Here is a 15699-nt window from a genome sequence, read left to right as displayed (position 1 = left end):
GGTGTATGACGTCAGAATACAGGACTGCGGGGACTACGAGAAAGACAGACCGCGGCGCGTACGTCACGAAGATAGTCCTGCGCTCGCTCACTCGCTCACATGAGTAGACCAACTAAGTTTCTACACCTGTTAACTCGTAACTAGACGTGTCGGTACAAACAAAAACTGAATCTTCTACTGGAATCCGCTATTATGAAGTCTTACTGTTATTAGTCCTATAATGATGGGAAGTCCATGGGTCTACTTATAATTTGTTACGGCTGTACTGGCGTACAATAGAATAAAATCATGCAAAAAATTATTTTCAATTGCATAAGGCATCACTTCCAGCATGTAGTGAGTACTGTTAAGCACAATAGACTAAATGCTCGCCGGCCGTTGTGGCTGAGTGGTTATAGGCACTTCAGTCTGGAACCGCGCGACCATTATGGTCGTAGGTTCGAATCGTGCCTCGGGCATGGATGTCTATGATGTCCTTAGGTTAGTCCGGTTTAAGCAGTTCTAAGTTCTAGGGGACTGATGACCTCAGATGTTAAGTCCCATAGTGCTCAGAGCCATTTGAACCATTTTTAACTACATGCTATAAACAAGCCGTTATACCATTTATATCGAGTATGTACCTTAAATTAAATTTTGCTGTAGTACTGTTAATCAGTATGACTTCATAATAGCAGGTTCTCGTTAGTACTTACACGCCCAGCTGAGAGTTAACAGGTTTAAAAACGCATTTTGTCTGCTGTGCTGAGCGAGCGAACGAGTTCAGGACTACCTTCGTGTAGTACGCGCCGCGGCCTGTCTTTCTCGTGGGCCTCGACAGGACTGCTACGAGTGGGATTACGGTAGTTCGATGCATCGCGAAACAATGACAGTAAAAACTGATTTACTGTCAACACTGCGGTCCAAGGGCACTGTTGTTCTTCTTCACAGTAATACGCCAAGGAAAGGTAACTAGGCCCGTTATGGACTTGGTATGGACCGAACTGATATGTTTCATCTTACAGTCAGATAGCAAATCATTACCGACGCATCATTATACGCGGGGTGATTTGTAAGTTAAAGGCACCAAAGAATCCGTTACGAATTATTCTGTGCACAGTTACTACCTACTGGTCTACTGGCCAAGGCAGAGTTAGGTAAGCATGAAGGCAAGCAGTAGAAACTCTCGCCGTGTGTGGGCGGCCATTATATTGCTGAAATGTAAGCCCAGGATGGCTTGCCATGAACAGCAACAAAACGAGGCGTAGAACATCGTCGACATACGGCTGTGCCGTAATGGCGACGTGGATGATAATGAAAGGGGTCCTGCCATGAATAGAAATGGCATTCCGGACCTTTACTGCTGACTGCTGGCAGGCGACACTCAGGTGTTATCCCACCATTCTCTGGGGTGTCTCCAGGCACATTTCCGCTAATCATCGGAGCTCACTTCGAAGCGGGAGTCATCACTGAAGATAATTTAACTCCCGTTAATGGGATTCCAGGCAGGAAACGTCTGTAGACGTCCCGGACAGCGCCGGGAAATCAACTTTACCGTCGCCCGCCATAGAGCCTGACAAAAAGCAGTGATGGTCAAGAGTTTCAATTCTTTTCATAGACGACCCCTTTGGTTGTGTTGTGTGAAACAGCGGTACGTCGACGATATTCTACGCCCCGTTTTGTAGTCCTTCAAGGCAAACCATCCTGCACTTATATTTCAGCAAGATTATGCCCGCCTTCACACGGCGGGAGTTTCCTCTGCTTGTTTTCGTGCCTGCGAAACAATACCTTGAGTAGAAAGGTCACTGGATCTGTCCCCAGTTGAGAACGGTTGGAGCGTTATGGGCAGGGCTCACCAGCCTGCTTCGGATTTTGACGATCTAATAAGACAAAATTTGCCACTATATCCTTCAGACTCAATTCGTTTATCTTTGAGTGTATGTAGCAGAACAGCATTAATTACACCAGCAGTTAATATTATAACTTAATTTCTCTGAGACGAGCATCTCGTGAAGAAGTGTTCACGTCCTCCAGACAACAAGTTTTAACGAACAAATATGTAAAAATAACGGCATTAATAATCTCATTATTGGGTCAATACAATCTGTCTCGGTCCATCTTTCTTATAAATTCATAGCTTTCATCATTTTCTGCTACTGATAATGTTTTATCTAGCACTATTTACGTATTACACGCTTCATACGTCAGCTCCTCAAGAACGGCTTCGCAAGTTTGTACTCGCATAAAAAGGCAAGTATTCCTGAACGGACTGAATTTGTTTCTCGATTAAATCGATTATGCTGTCATACTGTGGTGGTGATGGTAAAGTCACATTATCTCCACAGTCACTTTCAAAAGAATCTAAATCTGTGACACCTTCACCAAGAACAGATGAGGAAATTTTCCCGCATATCCGTGTTTGAACTCTTAGCTTGGATTTAATTTCAAATGCCTGTCTCAATGATACCTAATGTTGAAACTTGCCGTTGTTCGATATTTTCCTATCTTATTTCTGGAGCATTTGTCTGAAACTTTGCTGCCAAAAGATATTTAAAATTCAACTCCTCGGAGCAGTACTTGTTCATTTCTCGAAGATTATGAGTGATATGCGAAATCGCCAAATTTGTTTCACTGGATAATCCACAAGTACGGTCAGGAATATGTTTCCTTATAAGCAACAATACAAAAATCTTTATAAATATCTGATATTTTCATTGCTTGTGATGGCGAATGGTTTCTGAAGAGCATCCTTGAAACGGATGTCTCTACCGGGTTAGCTAAATTGTAAGATGTTCTACTGACTCAGTATTTTAACTTAAAAAGCTAAAGCAGTTCCCGCAGAAGTGAATCACAGTTTGCCAGTGATTCAATATCGTATACAGTGTACTTGCTTTGCTGTAGAAGGCCATCGAATCAATCGAAATCACATTGTTAATTCACAACTAAACAACATGCTAACTTAAACACCTGATACATTGCTCAGGCTCATTAAATTAAAGCGCACATACTCTGCGAGAATCTATTGTATGTATTGTATTGTATGTTAACCGGGGACCTAGAAACGACGGAGAGGCTCCGTCCCCGCAGCAGCCGCAGTGGTCCACAACCCCACGACGACTACCGCAGTCCACTGCACCCCTCCGCCGCCCCACACCGAACTCAGAGTTATTGTGCGGTTCGGCGCCCGGTGGACCTCCCAGGGAACGTCTCACAACAGACGAGTGTGAGCCCTATGTTTGCATGGTGTACGCTTACGTGGAGAACTTGTTTGCGTAGCAATCGCCGACGCAGTGTAACTGAGGCGGAATAAGGGGAACCAGCCCGCATTCGCCGAGGCAGATGGAAAACCGCCTAAAAACCATCCACAGACTGGCCGGTTCACCGGACCTCGACATGAGTCCGCCGGGCGAATTCGTACCGGGGACCAGGCGCTCCTTCCCGCCCGGAAAGCCGTGCGTTTTTTTTTTTTTTTTTAATCTCGTTTTGTTCGCTTTTGTTCGTTGCATCTGCTCGGGGCGGACGTCGTAAGACAGCCGTTTAGGTTCGTTGTTGATCGATTAACTCAGTTTTTTTATTACAGTGGGCTGCTAACCCTCTGACCGAACACGCTGAGCTACCGTGCCGGCAATTTCATTTTGTTCGCTATTGTTCGTTGCATCTGCTCGGGGCGGACGTCGTAAGACATCCATTTATGTTCGTTGTTGATCGATTGACTCAGTTTTTTTATTACAGAGAGCACATAACTCTCTGACCGAATTAAAGCTGTTGCAGTTTAGAATTGTCGAAAAACATTGCTTATGAGAGCAGTCAAATGGTTCAAATGGCTCTGAGCACTATGGGACTTAACATCTATGGTCATCAGTCCCCTAGAACTTAGAACTACTTAAACCTAAACCGGACGGGCTGCGAGAATCTAACTGAATTGTGAAGACGCGGAGTTTACTTTTCAGTTCCGTGTAACCTAGAAATTTTCAGGGTGTATTGCAGATAGGCTTCTCCATTTCTGCTGGGGTTCTGTACTTTTAGGAAAAGCAAACACCGCAAGTCGTGGCCCATTTTCCTCTGCAACGTGTCATACCACCCTTGTACACTATTTAGAGGCAATCCATGCCTCAGAGTCAAACGCAAATGTACTGCCGACGGTTTACGTGTTACGATCAAACGGTATACTTTGGAATGAATGTAAACCGTAACACAAATTTTGTTTGCTGGGTAGGTTAGCCAACATAAACACTTTGTCCACCATTGCATATAAATGTAAATCCACAGAAATTAACCGCATTGTTATACAGTGCAGGTGTTTTATCGCTTATTGCTTTGTAACCTACGCTTTATTTTCTTACAGAGCTCCATGTACTAAATGAAACCGCAATGTGTTCAATTGTAGATTTTAGTTGCATGGTTAGTACGGCCATTAAATGCAGCTCTGGCCACCAGTAGCGCTATTTGTAACAGAATCTATTAGTCCACCAACGGCCTACCGGAAATGACGTCACACAGAATATTCGTCTTCGGAGGGAGGCCTATACGACAGAAGGTGTTGGTTATACAGCTGCGCCAGGGAGACCCCTGCCGGCTTACGACTGGCTCCAGGGTAAACACACATGGTGATTCCGTGATATTCTTACAAACTTTCAGGGATGATGGAGAAGGATACATGTATCAATGTGAGCTAAGGAAACCCGGTGCGGAAACGACTGAGTCGAAAGCTATAAGAGAAAAACGTTCAAATAACTCTGACAGTGGAATACTTGTCCTGGTAGTGTTGTTTGCTAAGACTGTGGGGTAACTTTTGGAGGTGGTAATATTGACCAAAACAAGACTCAAATATCTAGTAAACCTGGGCTTTAAAACGCATACCTTAAGAGCTATGAGTACTTTTTCATCTTCGATACTGTAAAACACATATTTTCTATTTCAAGTGAGCCGTGCGTGGCTCATGTTCGCGCCTTCATGTATTTTACACTCTGATTTTTTCCCAATTCCACCTCACTACGTTAATTTAAATTACAGGTGTCACTGAGTTGCTGCTATGCCTGACCTTGAGCGGCCCTAGCACCGCGTATCAATATATCTCCTCTCGTAATATCTTTGCTCGACTGCTATTACTTCCTGGTCGTTGTCTGTTGTAAACTAGTTCGGGTCGCGAGATTGGGCTGCCAGTCAGTTGGAACGCGCCTGGAGCGCAGTCCAACTTGCCAGTTGGGGAGTTGCAATGCGGCACTAGTGCAGTCAGGTTGGAGCTGTGAAGTCTTCGTTGACATGGCTCGACCGACCATTGCCACCACACATCACTTGAGCCGATCCACGGTCTTGCTGGACCGTCGGTCGATCGTTCTACCGAACGACGCGTTTTGACTCGCCGATCGTTCATGAGTCGGCTGTGTGTGTGCGCGCGCGCGTCGACTCCCGAATTGTCTTCATGCGTGCTTAGTTACTGTTGGGTATCGTTCAGGTCTTCGTGCAAGTGTTTGTCAGGTTGTGTATGTAGTTGGCGTTATTTCCACTGACGACTATTTTAGATGTTGTCGGCATTCTGAGGGTAGTCGATCGGTTGGTGCGGACCAGGGAGGATATCTCCATGTGGCGCGGCCGGCTGGGTCCGGTGGCGGTCCCTGCGCAGTATCGGAGAGTGTGGAGCTGTCCGATCGCTACGAGCTTCGTGGCTCACCGACCCAGGACGTCAAAGTTGAGTGGTGTCGTAGGTACCCAAGCCACGTCCGTTCATGTTATGTCGTTCGTTTCGGTGGTTCGCTGTTGGGGAGCTTTTCCTGTGAGCAACACCGAATGTTTGTAGTGGTGAAATCAAGCCGCCATGCGGTGGAAGTAACTGTATTCGCTCACTACAATTCAAGTGCACCAGCGGAATTTTCTGTCTTGTGGCCATTAGTGTTCTGATTATCTGCCCTGGCCACTGACGTAAATTCAGGCAGTGTTCTTTTTTGGTGGAGTTAACTATATTACCTTATTTCAAATTCAAGTGCACTAGCGGAATTTTCTGCCTTGTGGCCTTTAATGTTCCAGTTACCTGCCCTGGCCACTAACGTAATTTCAGGCAGTGTTTCCTCACCTGTTGTCACTGTCCAACACGGTATTTAGTTTTGACAGATCAATACATATTTCATTGTCGATAATCACATCCATAACAGTTTGGTCCTTGAGTTCATGTCCCCATTGGTGGCTAGCAAGTCGTTTGGTTGGTCGGTCCGTAACTGTCTCTTGGCCGGGTTACCGACGGGTCAAGTGTAGTTGGGCCCACCACCTGTCTCATCAAAGTGAATGTTAATGTTTCGAGGGCTGCCACCCCCGCCCTGGAGGTGTCTGAGTGCCGTTGTCTATACTGTTCTTTTCATGAGTGTTTAATGGTCTGTTGGTAATCTATTAATGCCAATGCTTTAAAAGAATTTTTTTATTGTGTTTTATGTAGATAAAGGGCCTTCAGCCCGTATAAGCAAGTTTGAATTCTGGCAAGTGGATATTTTGATGAAAGTTGCTGTTGTTGTGCTATCTTTTCATTTAGTGCGCTGTCAGCAACTTAAAACTTAAAGGTTTAAGGTATTTGGAATTTTTGGAAAATCAGTTGTGGGCCTTCAGCCGCTTAAAACCTTATTCTTAAATTTAGTTATTGTCGTTGCGTTGCTTTTTCATTTATTGTGGTTTCGGCCACTTACAACTTAAAAGGTTAAGATATTTTTTGAATTTTTGGAACATCAACTGTGGGCCTTTAGCCGCTTACAGCCTTATTTTCAAAATTTCCCCTTAAGCGAAAACACTGCGGCCTTCTGCCTTAAAAGATTATATATATATATATATATATATATATATATATATATATATATATATATATATATATATATATATATATATATATATATATATATATACTCCTGGAAATGGAAAAAAGAACACATTGACACCGGTGTGTCAGACCCACCATACTTGCTCCGGACACTGCGAGAGGGCTGTACAAGCAATGATCACACGCACGGCACAGCGGACACACCAGGAACCGCGGTGTTGGCCGTCGAATGGCGCTAGCTGCGCAGCATTTGTGCACCGCCGCCGTCAGTGTCAGCCGTTTTGCCGTGGCATACGGAGCTCCATCGCAGTATTTAACACTGGTAGCATGCCGCGACAGCGTGGACGTGAACCGTATGTGCAGTTGACGGACTTTGAGCGAGGGCGTATAGTGGGCATGCGGGAGGCCGGGTGGACGTACCGCCGAATTGCTCAACACGTGGGGCGTGAGGTCTCCACAGTACATCGATGTTGTCGCCAGTGGTCGGCGGAAGGTGCACGTGCCCGTCGACCTGGGACCGGACCGCAGCGACGCACGGATGCACGCCAAGACCGTAGGATCCTACGCAGTGCCGTAGGGGACCGCACCGCCACTTCCCAGAAAATTAGGGACACTGTTGCTCCTGGGGTATCGGCGAGGACCATTCGCAACCGTCTCCATGAAGCTGGGCTACGGTCCCGCACACCGTTAGGCCGGCTTCCGCTCACGCCCCAACATCGTGCAGCCCGCCTCCAGTGGTGTCGCGACAGGCGTGAATGGAGGGACGAATGGAGACGTGTCGTCTTCAGCGATGAGAGTCGCTTCTGCCTTGGTGCCAATGATGGTCGTATGCGTGTTAGGCGCCGTGCAGGTGAGCGCCACAATCAGGACTGCATACGACCGAGGCACACAGGGCCAACACCCGGCATCATGGTGTGGGGAGCGATCTCCTACACTGGCCGTACACCACTGGTGATCGTCGAGGGGACACTGAATAGTGCACGGTACATCCAAACCGTCATCGAACCCATCGTTCTACCATTCCTAGACCGGCAAGGGAACTTGCTGTTCCAACAGGACAATGCACGTCCGCATGTATCCCGTGCCACCCAACGTGCTCTAGAAGGTGTAAGTCAACTACCCTGGCCAGCAAGATCTCCGGATCTGTCCCCCATTGAGCATGTTTGGGACTGGATGAAGCGTCGTCTCACGCGGTCTGCACGTCCAGCACGAACGCTGGTCCAACTGAGGCGCCAGGTGGAAATGGCATGGCAAGCCGTTCCACAGGACTACATCCACCATCTCTACGATCGTCTCCATGGGAGAATAGCAGCCTGCATTGCTGCGAAAGGTGGATATACACTGTACTAGTGCCGACATTGTGCATGCTCTGTTGCCTGTGTCTATGTGCCTGTGGTCCTGTCAGTGTGATCATGTGATGCATCTGACCCCAGGAATGTGTCAATAAAGTTTCCCCTTCCTGGGACAATGAATTCACGGTGTTCTTATTTCAATTTCCAGGAGTGTATATATATATATATATATATATATATATATATATATATATATATATATATATAAAGATTATTTCATTTGCAATTTTAACTGAGTGTCTTGAGTAACTTGAAATTTGTCTTTTTGATTTTTAAGATTTCTTGTTTGGAGGCCTTCAGCCATGAAAGAATTAGATTTTGAAACTAGTAGTTCGCCTATGTGCCGTTTTGGTTTAAATGTGTGATTAAATTACAATTTGGAAGTGAAATTGACCGTCACCTTATTTGGCCCTTTCCACAATCCTAATCAGCTGTTCTGTCCTACGGGTTTAGCGGGCGTATCACAAGCTCTTTGGTTTCCATACTTTGAGAGGCGATAGTATGGACTAAAACAAAAGACTCAAAGTAAACATGGGCTCTAAGGCGCATACTTTAAGAGACATGGGGATTTATCCATATTTGCTTCTGTAAAACTTATCTCTTCTAAGGAATAAGTAAATGCTCATAGTCCGTAAGTTAAACATTTTAGAGCCCACGTTTACCGGCTGTTTTTTCTTGTTTTGCTCCATACTACCACCTTTGAGAGCTGCGTATCCTACAATCTTAGCAACAAATGCAACGGTACATGTGTTCCACTGTCAAAGGTATCAGAACGGTTTTCCCTTATAACTTACGGACCGAGATCCCTTACCTCTCATTGGTACACCTACCCTTCTCCGTCATCTACGAAAGCTTGTAATAACGCCACCCTGTATATTCTCGATGCATTAGTTAATATTCAACCCAAGTTTCTGCTTCTTGCATGTAGAATATACGTTATTTTGAAATCGAATAAATCTTTTTGAAACAACCTGTATGTAATTTTACATGAAATATAGAGAAAGGAGTTTTGCAAACAGTGAATTCACGTTGAAACTAATCATTACGTGTGTTTTTCTCCGCAGCGGCAATGTGCGGACGGCACTGTACAAAGTCAAAAAACGAAAGTGAAAAAAAGTTTCAAACACCACAAAACATAAAGAGCTGGAGCGTCATCAGCCGTGTTGATACCAGAAACAGTGAGAAAAACAGGGATGTAAAAAACATGAACACATAAACAATTTTTTTCCTCTGATCTCTGCGGGAATTATTTAAATGCATATTGAAATAAACTCCATGCTGCAGTTTTTGCGGGGAGCAGATAATATAACGGTTTTATTAGAATTAGTTCCATATGATAGTCACGTTTACACGCCCACATGTTTTTTTTTTTTTCAATAATACAACAGTCCTGCTGCCCCGATATTTTAACTCATTTACATGAAAATGAAACCCGACATGGAATTTTCAAGCAAAAATGAATATTTAGACGAAAAATGGTCTGTTCGCAGATTCTGTTTCAAAAACAAAAGGGAAGTTCACTGCAACCTCGATGACCCTTCCAGAGTGGATACTCAACGGTTCTGACTAAATGGTGCACATAAATAGGAGGAACTGAACAGCGACTTTGCTAGTTGAGGGAAGCAGTGTCCAGATCAAGCATTATGGCAATATCGAATTATAAACCAGTTTATGCTTTAACATCCTCCAGTGCACGAGACCACTCCTCTTGACTTATCCTGTGGCTTGCACGAACACGCACTAGCATAGTACTAAGACAACGTTTAAAAAATCGTCCTTTCAGAACGCAGGACACATCATTGCCGAAAATTCATCCAACAACATTGGGAACCCTGGGAAAATATAATCTGGAAAATTGAATCATTGTACTCCAAAACAATGTTAAATTTTAACTTAACAGCTAAAGTAATCCCTGAAGAACTCCACATGACAATAACAACTTGTTGGTCAGTGCAAAGGCATACAAAACGAATAAACTTGGAGCTGGGGCAAAAACACCAGCAATATCTAGTTTGTAAACAGCAGAGACTGACGCAGAGAGCAAATAGGCTGAAGACCGAATCAAAGCAAACAAGATACCACAAAAAATTAAAACTAAAAAGTCAGAGAAGGTGTCAGCATGTGTTGTTCTATTGGTGACCAGCGGAGAAGAGGGGGGGTGGGGTTATTGCCCCATTGCGTTTCGCTGACACGTAGAGACATTGCGAGAAGAATGATTTCTCAAAATCAGCCTAGTTATGATGTAAGCGATATTAACAAGATGTTTTAATTATTCCTGTATCATAACAACAGATAATTCTTATGACAGAAAAAACGGCAAAGAAGACGTATTGCCTGATGTTGTTTAACGTTAACTAAGCCGAAGGTGCCAACATACACTCCTGGAAATTGAAATAAGAACACCGTGAATTCATTGTCCCAGGAAGGGGAAACTTTATTGACACATTCCTGGGGTCAGATACATCACATGATCACACTGACAGAACCACAGGCACATAGACACAGGCAACAGAGCATGCACAATGTCGGCACTAGTACAGTGTATATCCACCTTTCGCAGCAATGCAGGCTGCTATTCTCCCATGGAGACGATCGTAGAGATGCTGAATGTAGTCCTGTGGAACGGCTTGCCATGCCATTTCCACCTGGCGCCTCAGTTGGACCAACGTTCGTGCTGGACGTGCAGACCGCGTGAGACGACGCTTCATCCAGTCCCAAACATGCTCAATGGGGGACAGATCCGGAGATCTTGCTGGCCAGGGTAGTTGACTTACACTTTCTAGAGCACGTTGGGTGGCACGGGATACACGCGGACGTGCATTGTCCTGTTGGAACAGCAAGTTCCCTTGCCGGTCTAGGAATGGTAGAACGATGGGTTCGATGACGGTTTGGATGTACCGTGCACTATTCAGTGTCCCCTCGACGATCACCAGTGGTGTACGGCCAGTGTTGGAGATCGCTCCCCACACCATGATGCCGGGTGTTGGCCCTGTGTGCCTCGGTCGTATGCAGTCCTGATTGTGGCGCTCACCTGCACGGCGCCAAACACGCATACGACCATCATTGGCACCAAGGCAGAAGCGACTCTCATCGCTGAAGACGACACGTCTCCATTCGTCCCTCCATTCACGTCTGTCGCGACACCACTGGAGGCGGGCTGCACGATGTTGGGGCGTGAGCGGAAGACGGCCTAACGGTGTGCGGGACCGTAGCCCAGCTTCATGGAGACGGTTGCGAATGGTCCTCGCCGATACCCCAGGAGCAACAGTGTCCCTAATTTGCTGGGAAGTGGCGGTGCGATCCCCTACGGCACTGCGTAGGATCCTACGGTCTTGGCGTGCATCCGTGCGTCGCTGCGGTCCGGTCCCAGGTCTACGGGCACGTGCACCTTCCGCCGACCACTGGCGACAACATCGATGTACTGTGGAGACCTCACGCCCCACGTGTTGAGCAATTCGGCGGTACGTCCACCCGGCCTCCCGCATGCCCACTATACGCCCTCGCTCAAAGTCCGTCAACTGCACATACGGTTCAGGTCCACGCTGTCGCGGCATGCTACCAGTGTTAAAGACAGCGATGGAGCTCCGTATGCCATGGCAAACTGGCTGACACTGACGGCGGCGGTGCACAAATTCTGCGCAGCTAGCGCCATTCGACGGCCAACACCGCGGTTCCTGGTGTGTCCGCTGTGCCGTGCGTGTGATCATTGCTTGTACAGCCCTCTCGCAGAGTCCAGAGCAAGTTTGGTGGGTCTGACACACCGGTGTCAATGTGTTCTTTTTTCCATTTCCAGGAGTGTAGAAGGCAACATGCAGTGTGTCAACAAGTGGTCACGAAAGCTTCAACAATTTCGTATCGCCAAAAACTTACATATTAACAAAGGAGGTGTGGAATTGTTCCAATAGTTAACTTCGTTCTTCAGTATTTTCGCCGTGTTCTTGAGCTTGAGTAGAATAGGAATACTTCCCACAGCAACGTCAATAAAGCCGCTGCCAGAAAGTCTGTGAGCACCTAAGGTCAATGTCCTGTTTCTCGCTGAAAAAAATATTACACGAAGCCAACACAAAATGTTTCCTCGACATTCAAAGAATCCTTCAGGAGAAAATTTCGTTATATTCGGCCCCTCGTTATGGCTGATTAGCGTTGTTACCAAAGTAGTACGTAATGAATGCACCTCGTTTTTTTCCATCGTTTTCGTAACAACACCATAAAAAGACAATGTTTCCTACGGTAGTGCGGTATTGCATTGTAGTGTGCCACGCACTAGCAAAACAAGAAGAAATCGGGAAAAAGTGAACAATTTATTGTTTTAATAAAGCGGTTTCACTTTGGAAGGACTGGGATATACAGATTTCAACCATCCATCACTTAATGTGATATATTTGAAAGCAATTTCACATTTTCCGTAGACACATTCGCACGCATCGAAACTTCCAAAAACTCTTTATACCTAAAATAAATTACAGTCCTAAATAACAAGCAGAAATGGGACTAAAATGTAATAAATTTGTATCAAAACTACATACCCCGTAATTTCATTTCGAGGCCACTCATAAGAGCAGTAGCAAAAATTCAAATTGACGTCACAATAAGTTTAGATACACTTACTTCCATTGTTAAAAGTATTACATTCGTAGAAGTACCGAACTGTACCACCAGATGTCTCTTCCTTGCAATAACGTCGGTGGTTCCATGAGAAAGCCACAGGTACTTTAAAAACAAAAAAAGCAAAAAAAGGAAAGAGGCAAAAACCACCAGTATTCAAAGGGTTAACCAAGTAGAATCTCACTTTTGTTTGTATGATTCTTGTCCTATCTGGTGGTAATATTCATAAATAAACTCGTTTTTGTCATTTTCTTTCCTTTATTGTTATTCCATATCGCTGCCCCTTGTGGGCATGGGTGGGTTGGCAGTGGCACAATTCGCCACTCTTTAGCCAAGAGACTATATAAAAGAAAACGTTAATACATAAAAGATGCGGATAACGACGAAGTTTACACATAATAAGGGGAAGCAACGGGAGTTAAAAGATACAAAAAAGGAGTAGTTTCACGAGGCACGTTTACATAAACTCCAGATATAATTAAAATGATACTTGACGAAGACGTAGCACATAAAGGCTGGTGGCACGAGGAGCATAATTAAAAACGGCGTTCACAGTAGTGAGAGCCACACAGGACGACGACACCGAACATTGAATGCACTTACATTACATACATGGCTAGCACCAAAACATGACAAATTAACTGGATTAAAATTGGAAGGACCTGCCACAGGAGGGGAGGTCAGAGAGGAGGGAGAGAGGAAAGTGAGAAGGGGAGGGAGTCGGTGGAGGAAGGGGGCAGGAAGGGGCGGAAGAGGGAAGGCAGTAGCACACCAAGGGGCACGAGACAAGGAGGGTGGAGAGGAAGCAACCGAGGAAGGAGCTCAAGGACTGGCAAAGGAGAAATGAGGACAGGGGGGAAGGAGGGAGGAAACAGCAGAGGGGGAGGGGAAGGAGAGGGAGCCCTAGAGAAAATGGTTCAAATGGCTCTGAGCACTATGGGACTTCTAAGGTCATCAGTCCCCTAGAACTTAGAACTACTTAAACCTAACTAACCTAAGGAAATCATACACATCCATGCCCGAGGCAGGATTCGAACCCGCGACCGTAGCGGTCGCGTGCTTCCAGACTGTAACGCCTAGAACCGCCCGGCCACCCTGGCTGGCAGGAGCCCTAGAGAGAAAGGGAGGGGAAGAGGTGGGTCAGAGTTGGAAGGAAAGATAAATATCGGGGCAAAGCACATCATCTGGGATGGGGAGACTTTGGACGTTTGCCAGCTGTGGTGGCCAAGCGTTCTAGGCGCTTCAGTCCGGAGCCACGTGACTGTTATGGTCGCAGGTTCGAATCCTGCCTCAGGCATGGATGTATGTGATGTCCTTAGGTTAGTTAGGTTTAAGTAGTTCTAAGTTCTAGGAGACTGATGACCTCAGTGTTAAGTCCCATAGTGCTCAGATCCATTTTTTGGAAATTTCTTTGGGAGAGGAGATGGAGGGTGTGGAGATGGAGAGAGGGTGGAACACATCCATAGAGGCACAGCAGCAGCTGGGGAGTGGAGAGGAAAGCTAAGGGCAAGTGGGGGGGGGGGCGATTGGTGTAGAGGATATGCATGTGTCCACGGCAAAGGAGGAGATGTGGGAAGGGAATGAGGTCATAGAGGATCCTTTTGAGGGATGGGAGACAAATACAAAAGCGTGGCGCAGCGCATGGCATTCAAGGATTTGGAGGACTATATAGAATTTAGGAGGAGTGGAGATACAGGCAACAATGTCATAATAAATGATGTGATGGATGAACGATTTGTAGGTATAAAGGATGGCGGAATGATGCAGTTCCCATGTCTGACTGGACAGCAGTTTTGAGAGCTGGAGTCTACTGTTAACTTTGCATTGGTTGGTACAGATATGGGGAGTCCAGGTGAGACCAAGGTATTTCAAGGTGTGGGTAAGTGGGATAGGATGGTCATAGATGGTGAGGTAGAAATCATGGAGCCAGAAGGAGTGAGTGGTACTCCTATAACGATTGAATAGGTTTTGGAATGATTTACTTGAAGGAGCCACTGGTTGCATCAAGTGGCATACTGGTTTAGGTTGGTTTGGAGGCAGGACTGGGACTGTTGAAGGGCAGTATAGAGGGCAGGGAATGCCGTGTCATGAGCATATTGAAGGAGATGGACAAGTGGGGATGGTTTGGGCGTATCAGTGGTGTACAGGAGACATAGAAAGGATAAAGCCCTGGGGCACAGGCACACCTGCAGTAGGGTTGAAGGTACAGGAAATGGTGTTGTGAATGGTGACATACTAAGGATGGTGGGAGAGGAAGGAGGCAATGAGATGGATGAGGTCGACAGGAAGGGTGTAGGTCTGGAGCTTGAACAGGAGTCCAGAATGCCACACAAGGTCCTAGGCACTCTGGTCGTCGAGGGAGACAGAACTAGCAGAGTGACGGGTGTTAATTTGGAAGGAGAGGAGATGAGGAAGGTTAAGGACCTGGAAGCCACATTGAGTAAGAGGGAAGAAGTCGTGTTGAGTTAAATGGCGATGGATACAGCATGAGGATGGATTCGAAGACACCCTACTGAACATGGAGTTGAGGCATATGAGGTGATAGGAGGAGGTGTCAGAAGGAGGTTTTGTTTGGTTTAAGGAACAACAGGATGTAGGAGATCTTCTACAGGTCAAGGTAAAAGCCAGTGGAGAGGATGGTGTTGTACAGAGTGGCAAGGGCGACAAGGAAGGAGAGAGGCCGTTCCTTGAGGTGATGGTACGTGATGCAGTCATGACCATAGGCAGTGCTACGTTTGGAGCAGAGGATGACTTTCATGTGTTATGCCATGATAGAAGTGTTCAATTTTGAGGGAGATAACTGGTCCAAGTACTGGAAGCTTGGAGCAAGCAGCAGGGCAGTGGTATTGGTGTGGTCAGGGACATCAGGGAAGAGGGAGTAATCAAAGTGAGGGTCATCAGGTATGAGAACACTTTGGAGAGTGGGAAGCAAAATGATCAGCTTTGCTGAGGTTGTCAGGGAAGGGG

The sequence above is a fragment of the Schistocerca piceifrons genome, chromosome 1, assembly GCF_021461385.2.
Source record: "Schistocerca piceifrons isolate TAMUIC-IGC-003096 chromosome 1, iqSchPice1.1, whole genome shotgun sequence".
NCBI lineage: Eukaryota > Metazoa > Arthropoda > Insecta > Orthoptera > Acrididae > Schistocerca > Schistocerca piceifrons.
The sequence above is the reverse complement of the archived record's forward strand: the minus strand, read 5'-3'. Positions refer to the sequence as shown.